Source organism: Ochotona curzoniae, unplaced genomic scaffold (assembly GCF_017591425.1).
Source record: "Ochotona curzoniae isolate NIBS_2020 unplaced genomic scaffold, NIBS_Ocur_1.0 contig_3819, whole genome shotgun sequence".
NCBI classification, from domain to species: domain Eukaryota; kingdom Metazoa; phylum Chordata; class Mammalia; order Lagomorpha; family Ochotonidae; genus Ochotona; species Ochotona curzoniae.
Genome location: NW_024466004.1, coordinates 42,279,910 through 42,303,727, shown reverse-complemented (window position 1 = coordinate 42,303,727; position 23,818 = coordinate 42,279,910).

Here is a 23,818-nt window from a genome sequence, read left to right as displayed (position 1 = left end):
CAGATTCTGGCAATAAATAAACTCTTAACTAGTGATGTATACAATCATTTGTGATTGTCTGCTTGCTCTACAACAGAAAATAATCTGTCTAAAACTCTGATTGGATAATGCATACAATAAGCAATAAATCATAACTTACAGTTTCCTTCGCTGAATCCTCTTGTCAGTAATATGACAATCTTACTTTTAATAGTGTAACCAAAACCTGCCATCACAAAGCAGTTAAATCTGATGAATTAAATCAGAAATTTTCATGTTCCTAATGTTAGTACAGAATTGCCCTTTAAATTGATCTCTTTAGCTTCAAACTTTCTCTTAGAAATATCAAAGGCCATCATGTTGGATCAAGATAATGTACTAAAATCAAGATATATTTCATTCTTGAGAAATACTTCTAAAAAATAACAAGGATTTTTACAAAATAATCACACAAAAAAGTCTATCCTTTTCCTTTCCCAGTAAGAATACAAAAGCAATACCATCATATAAAGAAAAGAGGCAGAATCCACAAATAAATGGACTCTAAAGAACAAAAGATAGCTAATAGTTCAAGATAATTCAAATAGCAGGCTTTGATGTTCTTTTTTAGCTGCCCTATTAAATACTTTTTTCACATTCCAAATGTGCCAAATATAGAAAGCATGTACACAAAAGAAACAATAAAATGCTTGTTCATCTAATAACAGAATGCCAAGAACAGACAACCTATCCCACTACAAAGTGTAACTGAGATTGCCTGCACCACAGTTTATGATCAGAAACCTTGAAGGAAAAAATGCCATCAAATGAAATGATGTCTCTAGTGTGAGCTCATGGTCACAGCAAGGCTGAAAGACTAGAGACATAAAGCCCTATTAATTGTACTTCCCAGGGGTCACCAAGCAACCCAGTTTGTCTGGAAAAATCCTGATTTACGGCCTTTATCTGTTGTAATTATTATTAGAATACTTTCAACTCCAAAAGTGCCCCAGTTTGGACAATAAATTATACATTTGCCCTCGGCTTATCCCACTCCTTTTCGCTTCTTTCTCTCCCTCCTAGCAAAATGAAGGGCAAGCTATTTTAATTCTTCAGGGCAGGTGAGAGGGAAGGAAAAACCTTACCTTGTTTCTAAGCTCAGCTATTCATTAGATTACCTATCATTTTCTCAAAACAGGACAGAGTTCCAGTCTGAATTGCACCTGACACACTTCTATTTGCCCAGAAAACATGCGAGTGGAAATACCCTTACCTTCCACCCCAGCCCATGCTCTCTTATGAATTTCTACCTAATTCTACGGCGCAAAGTTCAGTCTGCTTGCTGAATTGTACTTGAAAATTTCAAGGCATTATATCTTACAAGAGGACTCCTTAATATAATTGCTGCTTCTTAAAAAAAAAAAAATCAGATGTTCAACTTAGGTTATAAAGCCAAGAATAGCAGTTCATAGCAGCTGCAAGAAAGGCTGAGTACCTTACAGCAAGAGGCCCTTAATCAAAAAGCAATCTTTTGGGATGAGTTAGTAGTGCTTTGCCTCTGGCACTAACCAGATCCCTTACTTTCATTGTATATGTCCACGGGAACCTAATGATGAAATACATTAGATCTTCTCACAAAGGGAAGTAGAAACACACTTAAAGCATCGCCTTATGGGAAGACATGGTGCTTCTAAAGCAAGGTGGGGTGGAGTGGGGCAAGGAAGTTCTGCAGCAATGACGACATGCAAACAACAATGCATTTTGCAAGCAAATGTCTCGACTGGAATGGGCAGATTCTCCCCTTCTAAGAGTGTTTCTAGGAAACTCTCATGTGGAGACAAACAGGACAGTTTGCTGCTGCCATGAGAGGGTTAGGCTGCAAATCTCCGTTAAAAACAAAACAAAACGAAACAAAACAAAAAACTCACCTTAGTTATGACAGCGTCCTTGTGTCTACGAAGACATAAGCAATGTATAGTGCCTTGGAATATAAGAATGTACAAATCTGCATCATTGGCACATAGAAGACAGGAATTTGATTTAATTGAGTTATTTTGCTTGTGTTTTACTTTCACACACACATACAGACCTACAGATAATGCTCGTATCTATACATACACAGATGTTTGATGTCTCTGTTACATACCTCCCCACACTTACACACACATGCACATACACACATAGCTTCACACCCATCAAGGTATGTAGTACATTTCCGGCACAGATCTCACTTCCCTTGTTCTTGGTCTCACGACCCAGTGCAGCAGGATGGGATGGCAGGAACAGGACAGGAGGTAACAGCTGAGACCGCCTGTTGCCTTCAGAAGAGCTGCTGTCACTCACTGGGTTCTGTCAGCTTCAAGCCAAACTGGTGAAAGCAAAGCATGAATTGAGGTGAAAGGGGATAAACAGGCCCTGTTTGGTCCCCCGCCCCCATTTGTTTTGTTTTCTTTTTAAACTTCACTGATTTGGGGAGGTAATTAAGTGTTTTGACATAAAAGATCTCCTGCTGGGTGATAGCCTACCCAGGGAAGGGAAATTAGACAAAAAGTACTAAGTAATAACCACAAATGACTTTATAGCCCATTCTGTTTGAATGTCAGCAGAACTTGAAAGTAAAATTTGCAGAATATAATCAGCAATGACTCCCCCACGAATAATCAGGAATTGACTATAATTAGCCATTTGCAAACTTACCTGCCACTATGATTTCTTATCTCAGTGTCAAAAAAAAAGAAAAGAAAAGAAAAAGGGAAAGTGTAGGGGATCTCATACTGTCCTAAAAGCTCAAAATGATGAATGACAGAAACTCCCAAATATCAAAGGCATTTATTATCTTTACAAAATTTATTGGCATTGAATAAACTTGGCAGTTTCTTAATGACTTTGCCAAGTGGCACATTATTGTGACCTGTTTCAAGGCTTCTGAAAAGTGGTGGAAAAATATAACCATATTGCTGAAACAATGATTATATAAATAAAATTATATTGGAAAAGAACTGACAATAAAAATTAAATGCAACAAAACGCAGTCTGTCATGCTACACATTTCAGAGGATGTTGAATATAATATGCTAAATATAATAATGCTGAACATACTGCTTGTTTCCTTAAAAATGAAATGTTCACTTTCAAGAACACATTGAACAAGAAGCTGAGAAAAAGTAGTAATTGTTTTATGCAATATTAATTCAGTTACAATGACTTTCTCCCATCTACCCAGACTAATGAGCTTAATCAAACAAGACTCTGCTGAAAATAGATTCATGGGTTTGAAGTCACAAAATCCAGCCTTCCAATATGGAGATGTATTTTTTAAAAGAACCTTTTTAAATTTCCAAATTATAACCTAGAAGAAAAAGTCTTTTTGTCTATCAGAAACCATGCATATTTCCCAAGAGGGGAGTGTTTCTGTATATTAAGAATGAGCCAATTTTACACAGAAAGGATGCAATTACTGAAAAATTTTGTAAAGAAAAATAATGCAGTCCTTTGCCCACATGATATTTATTACATTACTATTCCCGAGCCTGCTGAGCATTGAGAAACCCTGGGTAAGCCACCTTGATGGTTATTAAGATACTATGCTAAAAAAAATATTTCTCTACAGGAGGTATTTATAAGGTAGCCAACAGTATAAGAAAAGCATCACAATGAGAAAGAATAAAAAAAATAGCAACAGAGTCCAAGCTGGATACTCCTCTCCTTATTAATTTATCACTACAACATTGCTTAGTTTCAAAAATTTGTTCTTTAGAATTCCAAGGGTTTTAGCCAAGTTACAGACACAATTTCCAGTTATATTTAATTTCACAAATACATATTGCACATTTGGACTGTGCAGTTATGTTCAGAAATCTAAATAGCAGTTGTTGTCCAAGCTAAGGGTTCCAGATATTTGCAGATAAAAACCATCAGGAACAAAAGAGTAAAGACACAAATTTTTGTATAAAACACTGATATTTAATTATAAGTCAAATCGGGGTATTCAAAGTGTTACACTATTTTCAAGTTTCAGTGATCAGATGTTCACTCCAATAAAGAAAATGAGGCATGTTATGGGACAATCTCCTTAGCTAAGCTACTTGTCCTTTCTTACCACTCTTATCAGGGCTGCCCACAATCGCGTACACTCTTTGTTCATGTTAAATGCAGCCTCACATCAAACAGTTTTGTCAATAACCCAAGAAGAGAATGGGACTCAAACTCAATGGGTTTCTTCCACAAGTTCTACTCAGCATTTATTTTTGCTAGGATAACAGAATCTTTCAGGATTGAGCAAGGGAACCCAGAGTTCTGGGGTGTGCGAGAATTGGTTAAGTAGAGACAAAAGTTCTCCACCAGCCATGCAAACATTTTCATTTTCCCTGACATTCTGTTCTCCCCGCTCTACTTTTGTTTTCCTATTTGATTTTAAACTCATTCTCTGGAGACTTTCATGTGTCTGTGCAGATCTGGCGGGCGGGCTCAGGACAGCCTTTAGAATTTTATCTGCATAACAGGCTAAAGACATAATCATGAGAAGGAATTTATCATTATAAGGAGAGCATTAAGCCACAGAAACTATGTCCAAAGACTGTGCTTTAAGGTCAGAGAAGTGAGGCTTTTTTTGTTTGTTTGTTTTCCTCCAGATGCAGCAACGGAGCCTATTGCCTGGATACCCCAGGTCCTAAGCAGACAGAACCGCTACTGGGAAGGTTGAGAACTGTTTCTTCTGTAAGAAAACCCTACCGCACAGCTTCCCTGATTGGCAACAAGAACAGAAGTGAAAAAAAAATCATCATTCAGAATTAAAGTTGCATCAGCTTGGGCACAGGGAAAAAATAGTCAGAACAGCAATTCTATTCAATCCAGCAGCCAATCCATGACCAGGCCAGTGCTAGGACTAACCTGGGCGTTGGAGTTCGGGGAGGTGGAGTTCAGGTCATTGCAACAGCACTAGCGTGAGCCATGATCGTAGCTTCAGCTCCCTCTGCAGACTTCTGTGCAAACAGCTCAGAGACTTTGCCTGTCAGGGAGCATGAGTGACACAACACAGCAGCAGCACCACAGCCCACACTGCAACAGGACAACAAGTGAGAAACAACAAATATGAGACACACAGCCAGAAACGCGGCGATGGCAGGAGACAATTTTAAACCGAGGGCATGTGATTTCCGCCAAGGAGCTCTGCCACCTTCCTTTAACTGGGTTAGAGTTCCCTCCTATGGGGTTTGATAACAACGGCATGCGCTTCATCGTTCTCTGCCTTCATTGTTTCACACATGTGTCGGCATGCCCCACCAGGCTGTGCTTTGCTTCTTCAATTTAGGAAAGGTAAGTGAAGGTAGACAGACCTTCTGAGCTTAGCACAGTCACCGATAAGCACTGACAGCCAGACAACTGTTTATTGAATGCATCAGTAACTCAACATGCAAAGTCTCAACTTCCCTTGGAAAAAAGTCTCCAGGTAGACAGGAATGTAGTTCATCTAATTCCATATGTTTATCAGTCACACATGATCTTTTGGGCTTCTTGGCAGAGAAAGTGGAGTTCAAACTGAAGAAACAGATAAGGGAGGGCAAAATACCTCTAGTGCATCCTTTCTGGACCTGGTTTGCTACTTTTTAAAAAAATGAAATGTTTGTCTTATTTGCCTGCATTTTGGGGGTATGGGAGGGAAGATCCTTCAGGCTGTCAGTAAGACTGAGTTCATGGAAGTTCGAGAAGGTACATGCAGGCCTGACTGAGCATCTGCTGGGACTCTGACAGCCAACAGATGCCTGTGGTTTGCCATGTCTCTCCAGCTTAGGAGGACAGTTGCCTTAATGCCTTGGAGCATTTTCTCTAGGTAAATATTTATGCTAGATTTGGAAAGCAATTAGGCATCACCACATTCTCACGAACCGATCCTCGCCTCACCCCTTTTAAAATAAACATTCTCACAGGAAGCTACAGGGTGTAGGGGATGCTTCATCCTGATGGGGCAGAGATAAGATTAATTTTAGTTTCCCTCACAGACCGCTAACCAAATATATGAACCATGTCGTTTTAACTGCACCATGTTAAGCTGTGGGCAGAATCACATCAAACACAAAGTTTGTGTCTCTTGTATCATTAGGAACGAGGCTGCTTCTATATCTCCCCCATGATGATAAATGATCACATCCATGGCAAAGGGCTGGTCTGCCTAATCTTTTATGACACATTTCGCTCTGCTGAATGTTTTGCTATTCAGAAACTTTAAAGATCACACCATAGTATATGTTTTTGAGGTGAAGAAATTTCAGGCAGCAAATGAAGATCTCAGTTTAGAATTACACATTTTGAGGGGCAGGTTGGTAGAGAATCTGTGAGGCCAGCAGGTGAGGCTCTCAACAAAGGGTTCCCATGCTAGTAATTGGTCAGAGACCCAGGTTTAAACATCTTAGTTTAATTGCACTCATGCAAGGAGATTGTGGCAGCCTTGGTGCTATTTTGTCCAGTAGAAGAGTGTGGATCAATTGAAGGAATCTATGACTTATAGTGGTATTCCAGCCCCTGACTTAATTTCAATTGAGTCAAGCCATGTTTCTTCCTGTCTTGACACTAAGTCACTACTCCTATAAAAAGGAATTGATGCTAACATTGCTCGGAGCAGTTATGAGAGTTCAGTAAAATATAATCTGTAAAAAAAAAAAAACCTTGAAAATTTTAAGACTGCCATAAGCATCACACAAAATGAATACATTTATGTCAGTGCCTTATTCTACATAGATGTTAAAGTAGATTTTAAGACAGAGAAATTAGTAAATACAGCATGCTTGTCATTTAAAGATGAAGTACCTGAATACTTGACTGCATTTGTCTCATGTTTCGTGTTAATCCAGATGTTTTGGGTGCTTTGAAACGGAAATAATCTTTTCCTTCCTGATGCATTTAATTTCTCAGCAGACTGCCAGAATTGTGGGTGACTGTGACATGTCATATTAACTCTTTCCTCTGTCAGTTCAGTTAACATTTGCATTGGATATTCAAGTGTATCCATTAATTTCTCTTTAAGGGAATTCTATCAATATGCAAGGTGGTAGTAGTGATGAAGGTGTTACTTCAGAATAATCACCTTAGGGAAAAAATTGAAGAAATACATTGAGCATGACGGAGAAAGCAATGAATAAGCTGCAGATAGAAGGAGCTACTTGATAAAAGTAAAAATCTCAGGAGAAACGAGAGAAGGCTTTGAGTCCATGCTCACTGACAACTCTGCATGTAAAGTAGACCTTTCTTCCTCCAAGAAGCACACGCTACCAGGATCTCAGCTTTTTGTCATTAAAAGCCCCACGTGCACCCAGGAAAGCTATGCTGTGATGGGTAGTCTCCAGGTGTTTATGTGTGCTGTCACATGGACTCTGCTTCTTTCTCCTAAAGTGTGTGACACATTCACTCACGGCAGAGTCCACAACACACACCATGTATCAGCTGGTGGCGGATTGCCAGCCTTCTGTGGCATTTCCACTCTACCTCTCGAATTCTTTGCTTCTGGGAATTCTTAGGTCAACAAAACTATCCCCAATGATTTGCCCTTTTCCACAGATTTAAGGTTATCAGAGGTCCTGCAGAAAGTAAGAGTGCAATATTTATTTGTTCAAATAATGAGCAAACTGGATGGAAAAATCTGACTGATATCAAGGGGAAGCCACAGCATTATCCATGATTTCAGGGCAGGTGGATCTCAGTTTTTGTTGATTTTCTCCAGCATCCCAATGGTAAGTTTTAATAAGCATCATTTCCTCAAAAAAAAAAAAAAACGATACAAAATTTAAAGGAAATAATATTCTTCAAAAAGGCAGTGTCTCCTTTCACAGATCAGGTTCTCAGAGTATGCCACTGGGATTACAATGCTCATTTAGGGGCTACCCTAGCCCTACCCTAACCCAGCCCCCAGGGAAACTAGAAGCCATACTTTTCAGTTACTATAAGAGAGGGATCACTTACAGTACACTAACGACCAGTCAAATCCAATCTATAGCCCATATTTGCATGGCATTTGAGCTAAGAATGGTTTGCACATTTCTAAACAGTGATATGTGAAACACACATGAAATTCAAATTTCAACATCCATGAGTCAGGTTGTGTTGAACAAAGCCACACACCTTCACTAACGTATTGCCTATGGCTGCTTCTGCGCCTTAGCCCAGCTGCAGTTGTGACAGACACCGTATGCTCTGCAAATCCTAAAATGCTGTATTTAATGTATGGCTATTCACAGAAAAAGTCTTCCAGCCTCTGTTCTAGAGTACCACTGTTATTCAATAACTTACATGCTTTTACTGTATACAACGTGAAACTCCCAATAATTTTCTGTGTAGAAACAAAGTTGTTCTCTACCTGCATAAGGTTATTTCTGGAGCCCTGATATTCAAATAGCCTCTGACCACAGAAAGGTTGTGACTGCAGATTTGTTTCTTTTTACATCAGGGAAAACAATACAGGGCTCAGTTCCAGCTCGTGTGGTGGCTTTGTATAAATTGGGCACAGACTGCCCTGTGAACAGTGAAGTAGGGAAAACAACTCATGTCCCCACACAGACCAAAATCTGTCTCAAGGGACAGGGCTAGATAGATTGTCAACTAGATCCCAGTTTCTATTCACTCTTGGCTGAATGCTTTAGGGCCGTGCATGAACGTCACAGCAATAGCAGTGATACTGAACTCTTCCACTGTGACTTCATGACATACAGTGACATTAAGGAATTCTGCACAGAGGAAACATGCACATAGAAAGAACTTTAGGACAGTAGACTCGAGCCCGACACAACAGTGCAGCAAGCTATTCCTTTACCTTGTGGTGCCAGCATCCTGTAGGCGTGCCTGTTTGTGTTCTGGCTGTTGCACTTTTGATCCAGCTCTTTGCTTGTGGATGCTGGTAAATCAGTGGAGCATTCCTCAAGTCTTTATTCCATGAACCCTCATTGGAGACTCACAAGAAGCTTCTGGCTCCAAGCTTCAGCTTAGTTCAGCCCTGGTTCATGCTGTCAGTTGAGGAGTGAACCAACAGGTGGAAAATCATTTTTCTCCATCTCCTTCTTTCTCTGCAAAATCTGCCTTTAATAAATAAATTTTAAAAACAATTCAAAAATATTCTGGGCTTGGTGCAATGGCTCAGTGACTAAATTCTCACCTTGAAGTGCCAAGATCCTGTATGGGCACTTGTTCTTGACCCACCTGTTCTACTTCCTATCCAGCTCTCTGCTTACAACATGGGAAACCAACAGAGGATGGCCCAGAACCATGGGAGACCTGGAAGAAACTCCTGGCTGCCAGTTTCAGATCTACTCATCTGTGGCCATTGTGGCCATTTTGTAAGTGAACTAGCATATGAAGGATTTTTTTCTTTGTCTCTCCTTCTCTCTGTAAATCTGATATGCCTTTCCAATAAAATTAAACAAATCATAAAAAAAAAATCCTAGGCTCAAGGTAGGGTTTTAGGTGGAATCTAAGAAAAATGAAGCAACCCCTGTCAATTTGCCAATGGCAAAACAATAGTAAAAATCCAGATATCCAATCCATTCTTATGAGCACATTGAATCACACTGTATTTTTAAAGAATCAGACTTATTTAGAAACCAGTACTAGGGAAAGCTGTTCTGAATATATGATTTGATCTTTTTAGTTCAAACACATAGACTACCAAGCAAATCACAATTTCTAGGCCTTTTCAGGCACAACCTAGTAAGAAGTATCATTTCAGCCTATTAGGGCAGAATTCACACTCCTTCAACTGAGTGAAAGCAAAAAAGTTGGTGAGTTAAACGATTATCATAATGTAGAGCCTTTTACATCACAGCGCAGGTTAAGGAACTGGCCATTTGCTTTCTGCCCAATGAATAATAAACCACTTCTCATATTCCAAAGCAGGATTGGTCTTCTGTGTTCTCCTCAAAAGGAACACTCAGTCCCTGGCAGGGTGTCCAGGGCAGAGCCTCCTCAGCAGGCTCCAGACAGCAGGTATCACAGGCTCTCACCAAGGCCAGTCACATTTTCTATAAACTTGTTTATTTCCATAAATAAGCAACTTATGGCAGTTAATGAAAACAGCGTCTGACCCAGGCAAAATGGAAGTAATTTTGGTCTCTCCCATGACTTCTTATTTCTGGGCTGCTATTCCGATCACCTCTCTCCTCCCCCTTGGAGGCAAATAAACCTCTGTTGGTTACAACCGGCAGAGCACAAAAAAGAGCAGTTATAATACACAAGTGGTCAATGAGGCAGCCTTTAAGGAAAAACACTGCTGATAAGATAAACAGCTTGTGATGTCCTTAATTATAATATTTCATACTCATTTAGCCATCTCCACATCACAGAGCTAACAAAGTGGATTTCAAACAGGAAATAAGACTCCTTCCCAGCAGCCCAGAGGCCTAATTATAAAATAGCAACCTACTTTTTCTGTAGTGAATACAGGGCTCTTTTTTTTTTTTTCCTCCTCCAACAGAATTGATTGAGCTCATTACCAGGCTGCTTATGAAGTGATTTGAAATGAGGCAACATTAAAGCATTCCACAAATCCCTTGTACTTAGTCATCCTGACATTTTATTTGAACTCAGAGCATTGATACGAAATAACTGCGACAGCTCCACACTTCTGACTCTGACAGGAGGTCTGCAATCCAAATAAATAAATAAATAATGATAATGTATCACCTAACTTTGTTAATCATCACAACAATGATCTGTTGGAAAGGACCAGGCATCATTCGGGCAACACCAGAGGGGCTTGGCTGCGAGGAACAAGGCGAGTGCAGCATGTGTTCACCCGGAGGATCGGAGCCACATTAATCAGTCAGCGAAAGGACCCAAGGCAGTGTACGGGTGTGTGTATTTTAAGAAAAATTGACAGACAGGCTTCAAAGCAGCCAAAGCACTGAACTCCCCACATGCTATCAGTCGTACTCCAACTGCTGTTCTGTTCCAATCCGAGGACAGTTACCAACTGAACCTCACTAGGTTATCACTGAGGCCAATACAGCATAGTTACAAACTGTACCTGTAAAGTTTCAAAGAGAAAAAAAAAAGTCTGCAAAAGGGAACAAAAGTCCATGGAAGTTGCCTATCTGTTCTCTCAAAACGTGGCTCATTTTTTGCCTGTTTTGGCCTTTTCCTCCATCTTCCTGAACCAGTGATGAATCAGAATCTAAAGAAATATCTCCCTTTAAAGAGAAATTTTATTTTATAGCTCACTAGGCTGGAGAAGTATGGTGACGTGCAGAACTCCATAGAAAAAAGTGTCAAGCTTTTAAGAAGTATGAATGGTGTGTGTAAGAGTGTGTGTGTGTGTGAGAGAGAGAGAGAGAGAAAGAGAGAGAGAGAGAGAATATGCAGGAGAACAGGGAATACCTAGCTTAAAATAACAATAAATCCAAATATATTTTTCTGTTTTCAGAGTGAAGTTGTCTTTTTAGTTACAGTTTTGTTTAGTTCTTACTTAGAAAGTCACAGTTAGAGAGAGAGGAGAGATTTTTTAGTCAGTTGAATCACTCCCCAGCTGGCTGCAAGGGCCAGAGCTTAAGTGATGCTGAAGCCAGGAATTTCGTGGCGGTCTCAAACATGGGTGTAGAGGCCCACGCATTTCACCAGTCTTCTGTTGCTTTCCCAGGTCATTATCAGGAAGTTGAATTGGAAGTAGAACAGCTGGGACATCAACCAGCACCTATATGTGCTGGGGTTAGTCTGTTACACTTTGCCAGCCCTTGAAGGTGTCCTTCTAGCTAGAGCGCTTACTATCCCATGCTACATTTCTTTCTGAAGTGCACAGTCCATCAGACATACTTAGGTTAAGTCTGGCTTTTTCAATATGGAAACAAAGAAGGAAATTAAGAGAAATGTGGGGAAATTCTGATTTTCTTAATTTAGGATATAAGGGAATGCACAACATGGCAGGAAACTCTGGGATAGCTGTGTTTAAACAGAATATCAGAACATTAGCGTTTTCTGTCACCTATAACATTTCATCATTGGTACCTGAATTTCCAAACCACTTCCTTCACTTTTTAATTGTCACTATCTGGAAAATCAGCTACTATTAAAAATTGCTTTCTCCAGAATACATTTTAACAAAAATAAAATGTCATAAATACTCATTGAGAAGTGCTTTTCTAGGTGTGCAGCCCTAGAAATGAAAGAAACCAACATGGGGGTCAGCACCTCTCGTACGGAATAAACACCCATCATGTGGATAATCCATCATGCTGATACGTGACAAGTGCATTTCTAAAAAGTGTGAGTCACTTCCTGAAAAGAGCGGTTTCTTTTGTCTAGTTTGTCCGCCCAAGCTCATCACATCCAGCAGCTGAGTTCCCTGGTCTCACCAAGTTTCACATTAGTGAGCTCCAGGTCCTCCCACCCTCTTACACAACATGCCTCAGATGCCAGCGCCACTCAGAAGCACATCTCCTCTAAGAACCTTGGTATTCATCACTTCTCCCATTTTCTCATTCCTTCTGTAATTACTATCCTGATTTGATCTTCATCAAATGTTTTACTTCTTTAATCAGTCACTTTCCTCCTCAAATTCCTTTAGTTGTTTGTAGTTTTTCTTCATGTCCAGGTATGGCTCAGTATCATAGGCAATCTTATCAATCATGCTGAAGCTGTGTGGTGTAGTGGTTAGGAAAAGGACATTTGGAACTAGAGTGCCTGAAGCTGTACCCGACCTCTATTACTAAAATAACTATATATGTGTATATGTGTGTGTGTGTATTTGATCATATCATCATCGACTTAAAATCCCCAATAGCTTCCATATTAAATTTTTAATGTATATAATAGTGTCTGGCACATTGAAGGATTTATTACTTCCTTGGGCAAGCAGTCTGATTTCTATGCCATTGTTTACCCTAAGTGGGAAGCTGTGTAAATTTCAAGCAGAAAAGTAACATGATCACGTCCATCTTAGCTTTTTCTATGATCAGATATATGATCGTCAACCAATGTATTGATCTCTCTATATACTTTGGTTCCCTCGATTTTGATGTGAAGACAGTACTAATACTTCCTTCATAGGATCAATAAGTGTAACAAAAGAGAAATAGTAAGTGACAAGCAAATCTTAGCTGGTAATATCAGGAAGGTATGCTTATGATACAATTTCTTGAATCCCTGATAATTTCTTTAAAAGACTATATTCTCTAACTTGAAGTGACCAGTTTATGGTCACCGTCCATTCTTCACCATTCAGTCATTCGCAGAAATATTTAATGAATTAATCATAAATATGAGGTTTTACCAGGTGTAGTGCTAAGGTAAAACAGATGTGATTTCAGCCTTCGCACTCCCCACTAAAGTGCTGAGCAGAAAGACGGTTTTTCTCATTGGTTGAGACTCACATTGCTATATTCTTTTTGATTCATTTCCTTGACCTTTCTTCCAGTTCTTTCTGTAGACTCACCTTCTCACAATGTCTTAATATGAAAATCTTTGTTTCTGTGGTGTCTCTCTCATCAAAGACTCCTGTCTCAGTAATTCTGCTATTACTGCTCTGAAAATTATTTTCTTTTCTAATCACTTCAACTTTTCACCATATATGTAATCCAATTTAATATTTCTTACTGTCTCCTAGACATTACTTTCCAATTTCTAAAGGAAAGAATATATTAAAATTGATTTTTCATTTTTAGTAACTCAACTCCACTTATCAGATGCCCCAATTTTATCTCATATGCCTGAGATCAAACTCTCAAAGTCATATTTTAGTCTTTTTATAAGATTTGTTTAGTTTTATTGGAAAGGCAAATCTATAGAGAGAAAGAGAAACAGAAAGATCTTTCATTGGCTGGTTCACTGTACAAAATGGCTGTAACGGTGGAGTTGAGTCAATTGGAAGCTAGGAGCCAGGAGCATCTTTTGGGTCTCCCTCATGGGTGCAGGATCCTAATGCTTTGGGCCATGCTCTATTGCCTTTACCGGCCTCTAGCAGGGAGCTGGATGGGAAATGGAGCACGCATGGCACAGACCAATGACCATTTGGGATGCTTGAAGGGCAAGGATTGACCATTTAAACCATGTGCTAGGCCTTTTAGTATTTTCCTAACCCACTCTTTTTGTTCTTTGACCAATTATAGTGATTCCATTGCTACAAAATCATTTGCATCTGTACCTGTTTTTTTCTTTTTCGTATTATAGCTACTGATCTGATTCATACTCGTTTTATGTCTCTTCTGAATTCTATTTGTCTTCTAACAATCCCCAAGCCATAGCCCTCAGTTTTTCATTCATTGCCTATCACATGCATTACTACAAAATCATCTTTCCCAAGATCTACATGAGCTTTTTACTGCATTTTCTTCAAACATTTAAGGGGTCTCCATTCTCCAACAAATTATGGTTAACACTCGTAACCGTAATATGTAATGCTGTATTTGCTCTCACCACATACTACCTTCAAAAATAAGGTCATACATTTTCATAACTCATTACAGTTTTAGAAACACTTTATACTTATCATTTTTACTTAGTCAGAATTCATTAGCTCTTACAATGTAGATATTATTATAATATGAAAAGCCTGTGTTCTTAATAAATCATAAAATCCCCACAGAGAGGAAAACTAAGAATTGGAGATATGAAGTTTTTTTAATCTACATAAGCATTGCTGAGCAAGAATATAAGCAAATTTTGTGAAAGAATTTTGATTTCACAATGCAAAACACCATATATTTTATAAATAATTCTAATTATTTTCCTTTATGAATTATAGAGTAAAGAATATCAAAACTATTTGTAGGCTGTAAGTTAGAAATCAAAGAACAGAGGATGGGTGCTTTGGCTCACTTTGTAAGTCCTCCACCTCCAACACTTCTGGCTGCTCCACTTCCCATCCAGCTCCCTGTATATGGCCTGGGATTATGACCTGGGAAAGCAAGGGAGAATGGCCCAAAGCCTTAGGACCCCACATGCACGTAATAGACCTGGGAAAAGATTATGGCTCCAGGCTTTGGATTGACTCGGCTCCAGCTCTTGCATTCATTTAGAGAGTGAGCCATCAGATGGATGGTCTTTCTGTCTCTCCTTTCTGTAAAATCTACCTTTCCAACAAAAATAAGTAAATCTTTAAAAAAGAAGAGAAGCAGGTTAAATTTATTGCTTTTCACAGTCAGCATATCATATGAAAGTGTCAGTTCTAGTCTGGGTTACAGTTTCTTGCAAACCAACTTTTTGCTAATGTGCCTGGAAAGGCAGTAAAACCTGATGATGTGAGTGCTCTGGCCCTTGCCACCCACGTGGGAGATTAGGATGAGCTAAAGAATCCTGGATCTTGGCTTCAGCCTGGCCCAGCTCAGGCTGCTTCAGGTATTTGAGGAGTAGAGTAGTGGATGAAAAACCTTTGTCTCTTGCCTCTTTCTGTGTGTGGTTCTGCCTTTCAACTAAAAAAAAATTAATCATAGAAAGAAAATAATTGAAAGAAATTAAAGTTAGTATACCTGGATACAAGTTTTGACTTCCTATTAATTTTCTATATAAGTCCATTAAATGCTATGCTGTTTTATTTATCTGCAGAACAGTCTTGTTATTCATGGCACATATTCGCTTCACAAGGAAATAATGAAAAGTAATGAAATTATATCCATCTTAAGTACTCAATTCAAATAATATACTTATCTTCTTTCATTTGAAGCATCAAAGCTTTTTTTGATAATCATTAGGTGCCTGTATTATCCCTGCTTCTACAGATAAGCAATTGTAAGACAAGTACCTTTTTCAAGGTCATATACAATGTCATTCATTATGAGATAAAAACTTAGAACTAACTCAGCCCACACACATAGGTAACATTTTCATTTCAAAGCAATCCACAAAACATCTCTGGATGAGGAAAAAAGAGAATGTCATAATATGCATAGGTTATATTCCTAAATAAAGCACCCCTATATTTTATTGGAGTAAAGAGGACAGAAGCAATAGCTCAAAACATAATTTTTTAAAGTAATAATAATAATTTTGGAGCTTTTTGCTGAAATTAGATCTTCTAGCTTGCATGGCTTTATTTCCCATTTCACTGTAAGAGGGAGGAAAGAAAATAAGCAAGGAGGGGAAGGAGGGAAGGAAAGAAGAAAAAGCACCATTAACTATGTAATGAATAATAGCCACAATGACAACAATATGCTAGCATCATCTCATTGCTAGAATATGAAAAATTTCACTCTGTTTTGTGGTCAGCAGAGTCAAACAAAGGGGTTTGTAGTAGCAATGAAAGCCACATACAGGCATTCTATTAATAATCAAATGATCAGTTTCCAGTGAAACACAATACAAAATCTTTGCAGCTCAGAGTTCAGAAAAATTTCTCCCTAAAGATTTCCTGCTGGTAACTTAGAAGCAGTACAAGAAAGCTATGCTTATGTAAACCGGAATTTCTGATCACTAGTTCATGCAACATTGAAGACAGCAGTCAAAAATGTTTGAAATTATTTTGAACATTTTGAGCTCATTCAGTATAAAAATACATCATTTATGAAGATTCACATTGGCATTTCATTAGCAAAATTTAGGAAAAACAAAACTGCCCAGGAACAGAAGAAAACCAAAGTTAAAATGAATGAACAATAAATTTCACATGAAATTAAGACAGCAAAGGCCTACTGTCATGAAAGGAACATGCAGCATTCACTGAGGTGTGTGCTCTGATTGGGCTTCCCAGCAGGTATTGCTGACTTTATTCAACAGGCAGATCTATGCACAATGATCCTATTTAGACCCATCACTTGAACACATACTCCACTTGAATCTATAAAGACACTAAAAGTATTAAAGACTTACAGAATAACTCCTTGTACTCAGTAAATACTTACATCTAGGTCTTCTCGTCTATCACCCCCATTTCAGAATTCAAAGTGGAAATCAGTTTGCATGCAAAATCGTCACTGTACAGATTTATGTGTAGTATCTTCCTAACCGTCATATATGGAATTGAAAATAAAATGAATAATCCTTATTTCCCACTTTCTCTTATACATTTTACTTTGCACCTATTAGATTGGCTATCATCACTATGAATGAGATTTTGAAATAGCTTTTTTTTCCTAGTTAATTGAAAACAGGGTAACCACTTTGGCCATGTGTCTTACAACATCACGTTATATAGCTTAAATATATACATTAAAATTTATTTTGAAATATGAATATTACTTAAACAGAGTAGCACAGACTGTGTAAATCACAGGAAGGTTTTTTTTTTTTTACTAGATCCAGAAATTAGAGGAAATAAATTCTGCTTCTGAAGAACCCTGTAATCTTTCTACCATGGAAACTAACTCATTGTCCAATTTGAGATATGAGTCTGCCAACATTTACAGTTACAATACATTTTTTTAAATGAGATTCATTCTGGTAGAAACATTATTCCAGTTTGACACACTAGCTAACAAGACTTAAGTCCTAATACTACATTCTTTGTATAGTTGCAAAAATACATGTTTGCATTCTAAATATTGTTTTTGGTGTTTACAGCTGACACACAGATTTAAAGAACATTTTCTGCTACAATTTTTTATTCCTTCAATGTTTTCTCTTAAGAGAAGTCAGAGCCACTTGTATGGATTTGAGCTTTCGATACATGGGTTTCTTAAATCTGTAATGTAAAGGTCGGGACAGTGGTGTAGCACGCTAAGCCTCCACCTAGGACATCCTCATCTCATAAGGGTGTCAATTCTAGTCCCAGCTGCTCCACTTCTTATTCAGATCCTAGCTTATATTTTGGGAAAGTAACAGAAAATGAACCAAATGTGGTCTCTGTGCCCACATGGGAGACTTAGAAGCTCCTGGTTCCCAACTTTAGACTGGCCAAATCCTAGCCATTGTGGCCACGGGGGAGTGAACCAGTAGATGGAAGATTCTCTCTCTCTCTTCCTCTCTCTCTCTCTCTCTCTGCTTCTCTCTGTAACTCTGCCTTTTCAATAAAAATAAAACAATACGTTTTTAAAACTCTGTAATTGTAGAGCTATATATAAGGCATAACAACATCTACCATAGGGACAGAACTAAGAGTCGATGTTTTATAAGTCCAACCTTTACTGTGATAGAACAGTGTCTTAGTTAATGAAGTATAAACATGTTTACAAAATTAATCTAAACTTTTCTATGAATTTAAACACTTTACAGGGCTAACTAAAAATGAATATATCTATTACTTAATATACACAGGTCTTCTTGTACAAGTATTAGTCTTGACTTGTAAAGATTCTTTTGTAAAATCAGATATTTTAGAAAATATCAGAAACTTTTTCTAATTTTGGTACATTTTAAAGGTTGTGAGCTATATCACTAATCACCAAGAAATACAGAATTTTAAAATGGTTATCTATAGAGGTGTTAAGTAGTTAAAAAATCAATGAGTTAAAAACCAACCAACACACACCAGCCATCAGTAGGATTGATGTGGTAGAATGTCCTTCTGGCAAGGAATCAACAGCGAGGTGGTTAAAGCCAGGTCCTTCGGTGGTTCAATGTCACTGCAAAGATGCTGAGATACGCAGATGTCAGTGGCGTAATGGAATTGTGTGTTTTCTTAGCCCAAGTCTCGCGCACATTCTCAACTTCTTGGGGGGGGGTCAGCAAAGAACAAAATGCTTACCCACTATATTTTTGGTAAAACACAGAAGTAGAAAGAGTAAAAGAGATTGTGAGCTTAGCTGATGTAGTGGGATACCAAAGTGAAATGATAAATGCAAAAGCAATTTCTCTTTTTGAAGATGATAAGTCACACAATGAATAGATTTTGTCCAAAATCACGCTGTGCCTGAATCAGTGACCCATCCAAGACCTACCTACAGGAATAAAGACCACTTTCTATTCTTTTGTCTTCTTTTTTCAAGTTATCTCTCTCACATTTTTAAACCGTACAATGTTTCATGGCTTGTTGAATGGGTTGTTGAATCCCCTTGCTTTATCCAAAGTGAATCATTGCACAATTGCTACGGAAAGTGACTGGGATTACTGCTGAAACCAACCAGACAGCCTGTGCAGCAGGCTCAGGACTTGGAGGAAAGTGCTCAGCACAGTCTTTGAGCCAGGCTGAACAACAAAGGCAGTTGATCTGTGCAAAAGCTGTGAGGAAAGCTTTCTTTCAGTACACCATTGCCTACCAGGAAGGGAGGGAGAGGGGCTACCCAGGCAATGAAGGGAAAAGCCAGAGATCCTCAAAGGTTCATACATATCCTTACTCACTAGGTGTCAGAAGCCTCAGGGCTTTTTGTTGTTTTGTTTTGCTTTTTATGGTAATTACAATGGCAGCTCCATCTGCCTCAGTCATGATATGGCCTGGAATATTGAAGTGTCTACCTTGCATTCTTCAGTCATCATCTTTCCACCAGTTCTCTATCCCTCGGTTCACTGATATCTCAATAATTGGTAAGACAACTAAATTTGTCTAGCTTGCAGAAATAAGAAAGAAATGTTATTGGAGGAGGAAGGGTGCTTAGGTAGGTAGCCAGGGTCAGACTTAACACTCAGTCGTAGAATCCCCTTTTATATTAGTAACACCACTCAGTGAGAGGAGTACTTCTTCAGGAATAGGAGGGGTGACTTCAAAAGGTCATGGAAAATGTGAGTTAATGAAATACTTCCTGCATTTTAGAAAAATTTATGCACCAAAATAAACTTCTCTTTAATTATACTTTGCATAAACTTTCTGAAAATACCCTTAAATGTATATGGCTGCTACTTTGTACCATGAATAGCTTATTTCTAATAAGGAAATTTAAACATAACTTAAATGTGGTAGAAAAGAAAGCATTTGGCATTTCAAAAATTAAAAAAGCACTATTATACTACTATTAAAAGCAGTGATTTGCATTTCAAGTGACCTAGGTTCTTTTTTTTTTAAAGATTTATTTTTATTATTATTTTTTTTATTGGAAAGGCGGATATACAGAGAGGAGAGACAGAGAGGAAGATCTTTCGTCCAATGATTCACTCCCCAAGTGAGCGCAACGGCCAATGCTATGCCGATCCAAAGCCAGGAGCCTCTTCTGGGTCTCCCACGCGGGTGCAGGGTCCCAAAGCTTTGGGCCATCCTCGACTGCTTTCCTGGGCCACAGCCAGGGAGCTGGATGGGAAGCGGGGTAGCTGGGATAGAACCAGCACCCATATGGGATCCCGGGCGTGCAAGGCGAGGACTTTAACCACTGCGCCACCGCGCCGGGCCCAAGTGACCTAGGTTCTAACAACACTTCCTAAATTTACTGTCTCTGATCACACCCGGACATACATCCAAATCCAATCCACAAATGAAAACAATGGAATGGAAAGTGATTATCCCAGTGTATGGTAAGTATGGCCAATTGAAAGAGATCAGAAAAAGACAAAAGAATAGCAATGTAGTAAGTATTAAACAAATTTTACTGGAAATGTATTTTATTTTGTTTAGTTTTGAAAAAACACATCGAGGTGAGTTGTGTAATTAAACCATTGAAATATCCTTGCCAGTCAGTAGACTATGTGCTCAGTCAAATCAAATCAGACCATGTAACGCAGGTCATCTGAATTCTCACAGCCTGTCATTCCCAATCATGCATCCCTGTAGAAGCTCCTCCTTCTCATGCAGCACACAGAGCCTTCCAGCACCGCATCCTTGCACTCACAGTCTGACCTTCACCTTCAAGACAGATTTCACTGCACTTGAAGGGCTGATGCTGTGGGAGTCAATGTTAACCCAAAGGTTTTAGAGCTATTCTCCCTCACCAACTAAATTTATGTGTCCTCTATCCCCCATCACATTTAGAACATGAGACTGTAGAACTAAGAAGAGGTTTGACTAAATGGAAACCCTCATCACGATCTCCATAGGGGCCTGCCTGTCTTTTACATTTGTTCTCTGATCAAGAATAAAGTATTTCTCCCTTCTTTCTATCTTAAGGGAATGTAAAAACAAAGCCTGGTTCCCAGCTCTGCACCACCAACTTGCTTTTCAAGGCGTTTGTACAGTGCCCAGACTGCTGCAAGTCTCTGTGCATGAACCCAGCCCAAGAGAAACAGTCACGTGGGTCCATGTCTCTCCTTCTCTGCTCTCTCCATGCCCAAGAGTTAGCCCTACAGTTTTTAGCATGATATTTGCATCAGTTGTAGTATGAAGTTTTTTTAATAGGATTTTTTTCCTTTTTCCTTGCTTGCATAAAACTCCTATTTTGAGACCTGGAATAGGTATGATCTTTCTCCCATCATATCACTCTTCTAGAGCAGAAGTGTCCCCTAAATTCTTCCAGAAGTCTAATGGCTATATTGTATTCATTGCACGTCTTTAATGTGTTCTAAATGTTAATGAAGTGGGATGTGCCTTCAGCCATCCCTAAATCCAGTATTGCATACTAGCTTCTCAAGATTAGCAGAATTTGCCAGAACTGCAACGTGAGGCCACATTTTGAAAGACCTAAGACCTAAAATTACTACTTCTGTACTACAAATACATGCAGGGCTCACTGCTGATAGCTTGAGTTTTTTATATTATTCATGTGTTTGATAAGTAGAGACACAGAGGAAGACAGCACTTCCATCCACAGACTTAGTTCCCAAATCCCTATAAAACCCGAGGTTGGGCTAGGCCAAAGCTGGAGGACTTCAGCACTGTTTCTCATGGTCTATGTTAGCAGGAGGTTGAAGTGAAGAGCCAGCCACAAGAACTGAACATAGGAGGCCTGGCATCTTAAAAGCTAGGCCAAATGCTTGCCTTCATAAAGCAATTTAAAAAGGAAAGCTCACAGGCATTTAAAGTTGAGTTAGGGATCAAAACACAAATTATATCCTTTGTCCAAAGTTTGTCTCATTTTGACAGAGGGACTTTGATGCCTTCATGGTTCTCTATTCACTGAAGAGTCACTGCTGTTATTTCTTTCTGTAAGCAAGACAACTGCTCGTTTAGAATCCCAGCAATTAAAAGCAGAAGCATATTTTCCCCATTGTGAAGGAGAGATTACAATTTCTTTTCACATTTTATTTTCTTATTCTTTAATCAACCTGTTTTATATATCTTAGGCAATAAAACCACTACTGCTTTGGGAACAGTATTTTGCATTTTAATAAGCCTTCTTTTAATATATTGGTTGGGCAGTGTTATAAACAGACTGCTTACTTCTAGGGGAGGGGGATCAAGCATGATTGCCTCGAAAAAATAAAGAAACAGCACACAGAAAGTATTTTCAAAGGAGACTGTCACAAAATACATCAATTTCTGTATAACTCCACATTTACCAGAGTAGTGTAAAAGGACCAAATGAAAGCTTACAAACACAGGATTCTTAAGGTGACATTTGTCATGGTCATACATTTAACGCCTGACACAATCTAGAGAAAATTCTTCACCTTTCCTCCAAGCTGTTAAGTTTCCTTTGTACAGTATGAATCTATGACTCTCATTATGCGATGTCTTGATGAGGATGAGGATGAAAGGAATGTCTTTCCTGTAATTACACTAACATTCAGGGAACCCCCGTGGATGATGCAAAGAAACTCGCCACATCATTAGACCACTGACCCCACATAACTCTCCAGCTTCTCAGAAAATGCAAAGCAGAAGGCCCAAGTCAGGGAAAGGCGGAGAGAAGCTAACTGCCTTTACGGCCATTAGCTCTTCAAAGAATGTCAAAAACACAAGGGAAGGAGTATTGAAAGCTTCCATGGTACCAGGAAGCCAAGGGAAGCTTAATTACTCACTGTTACAGAAATGAAGGATAGCGTTCTGCCAAAAGAACTCACAAAGATGAGAGACAGCTCTGCCCTCTTCTGGGCAGCCCCCAAAGGAAAAAAATAAGAGAGTTATTATATTTTTTGCATTATTATTGTGTGGCAGAACCACCTGCTACTGTGAAAAATATACAGTGTAGAGTAGGTTGTGTGTTAAAAGAAAAGAGTGCTCATAGTGCTCAGTGAAAAGTTTGGTTAAGATCCAGTCTATTCGTTAAAGAATGTAAAAGTTGGGTCCAGCGCGATAGTGTAGTGATTATGGTACAAGCCTTTATTCGCCAGGATCCCATATGGCCGCTGGTTCTAATCCCAGCAGCTCCACTTCCCATCCAGCTCCCTGCTTGTGGCCTGGGAAAGCAGTCCAGGATGGCCCAAAGCTTTAAGACCCTGCACCTGTGTGGGAGACCCATAGGAGGATCCTAGCTCCTGGCTTCGGATTGGCTCAGCTCCAGCTATTGAGGCCAATTGGGGTGTGAATCATTGGACGGAAGAGCTTTCTCTCTGTCTCTCCTCCTGTCTGTACATTTGCCTTTCCAATAGAAATAAATAAATCTAAAAAAATAAATCAAACGAAAGTTATACATGGCTCAAAACGAATTAAAATGCGTTGGTTAATCTGAGAGACAGCGAGAGAACGAATTAGATATGAGTACAATGTTCATGAGTAGAAAGAGAAGAATATGAAGAACAATGAATTAAGGTCAATATACCAGAAACTGAACTGAATTAACTACACCCTGAAGGCCAAATATGATCGCTGTCTATTTCAGAAATGAAGTTCACTTTGCTCACGGCCACACCCGTTTGTTTACATGTTGTCTAGAGATAGGCATGGTAGATTGCACAGCATGAAACAGCTACAGTGTGTGCCATGTGACTTCTTACATAAAAGCTTGCTGACCTCCACACCAACGAAAGTGAAAGATAACAGATTGCCAAATAAGATCATAAATTATTCCAGTTAGAGTCAAAAAACAAAGAGAAAAAAAAGTCATCTCTAATTAGCCGACTATGCATTCACAGAGAGCAAACCACTGAGTGATAAAGTAAATCTTCCACAACCACTTCAGGAATCCCAGGCTGCACCTTCAGAAGATTAAATACAGATGTTTCAGTAGGAGAAAAAAGCACGTTGTTTTCTCATGAAGTGGGCTAGTATCAAGGTAAAGGA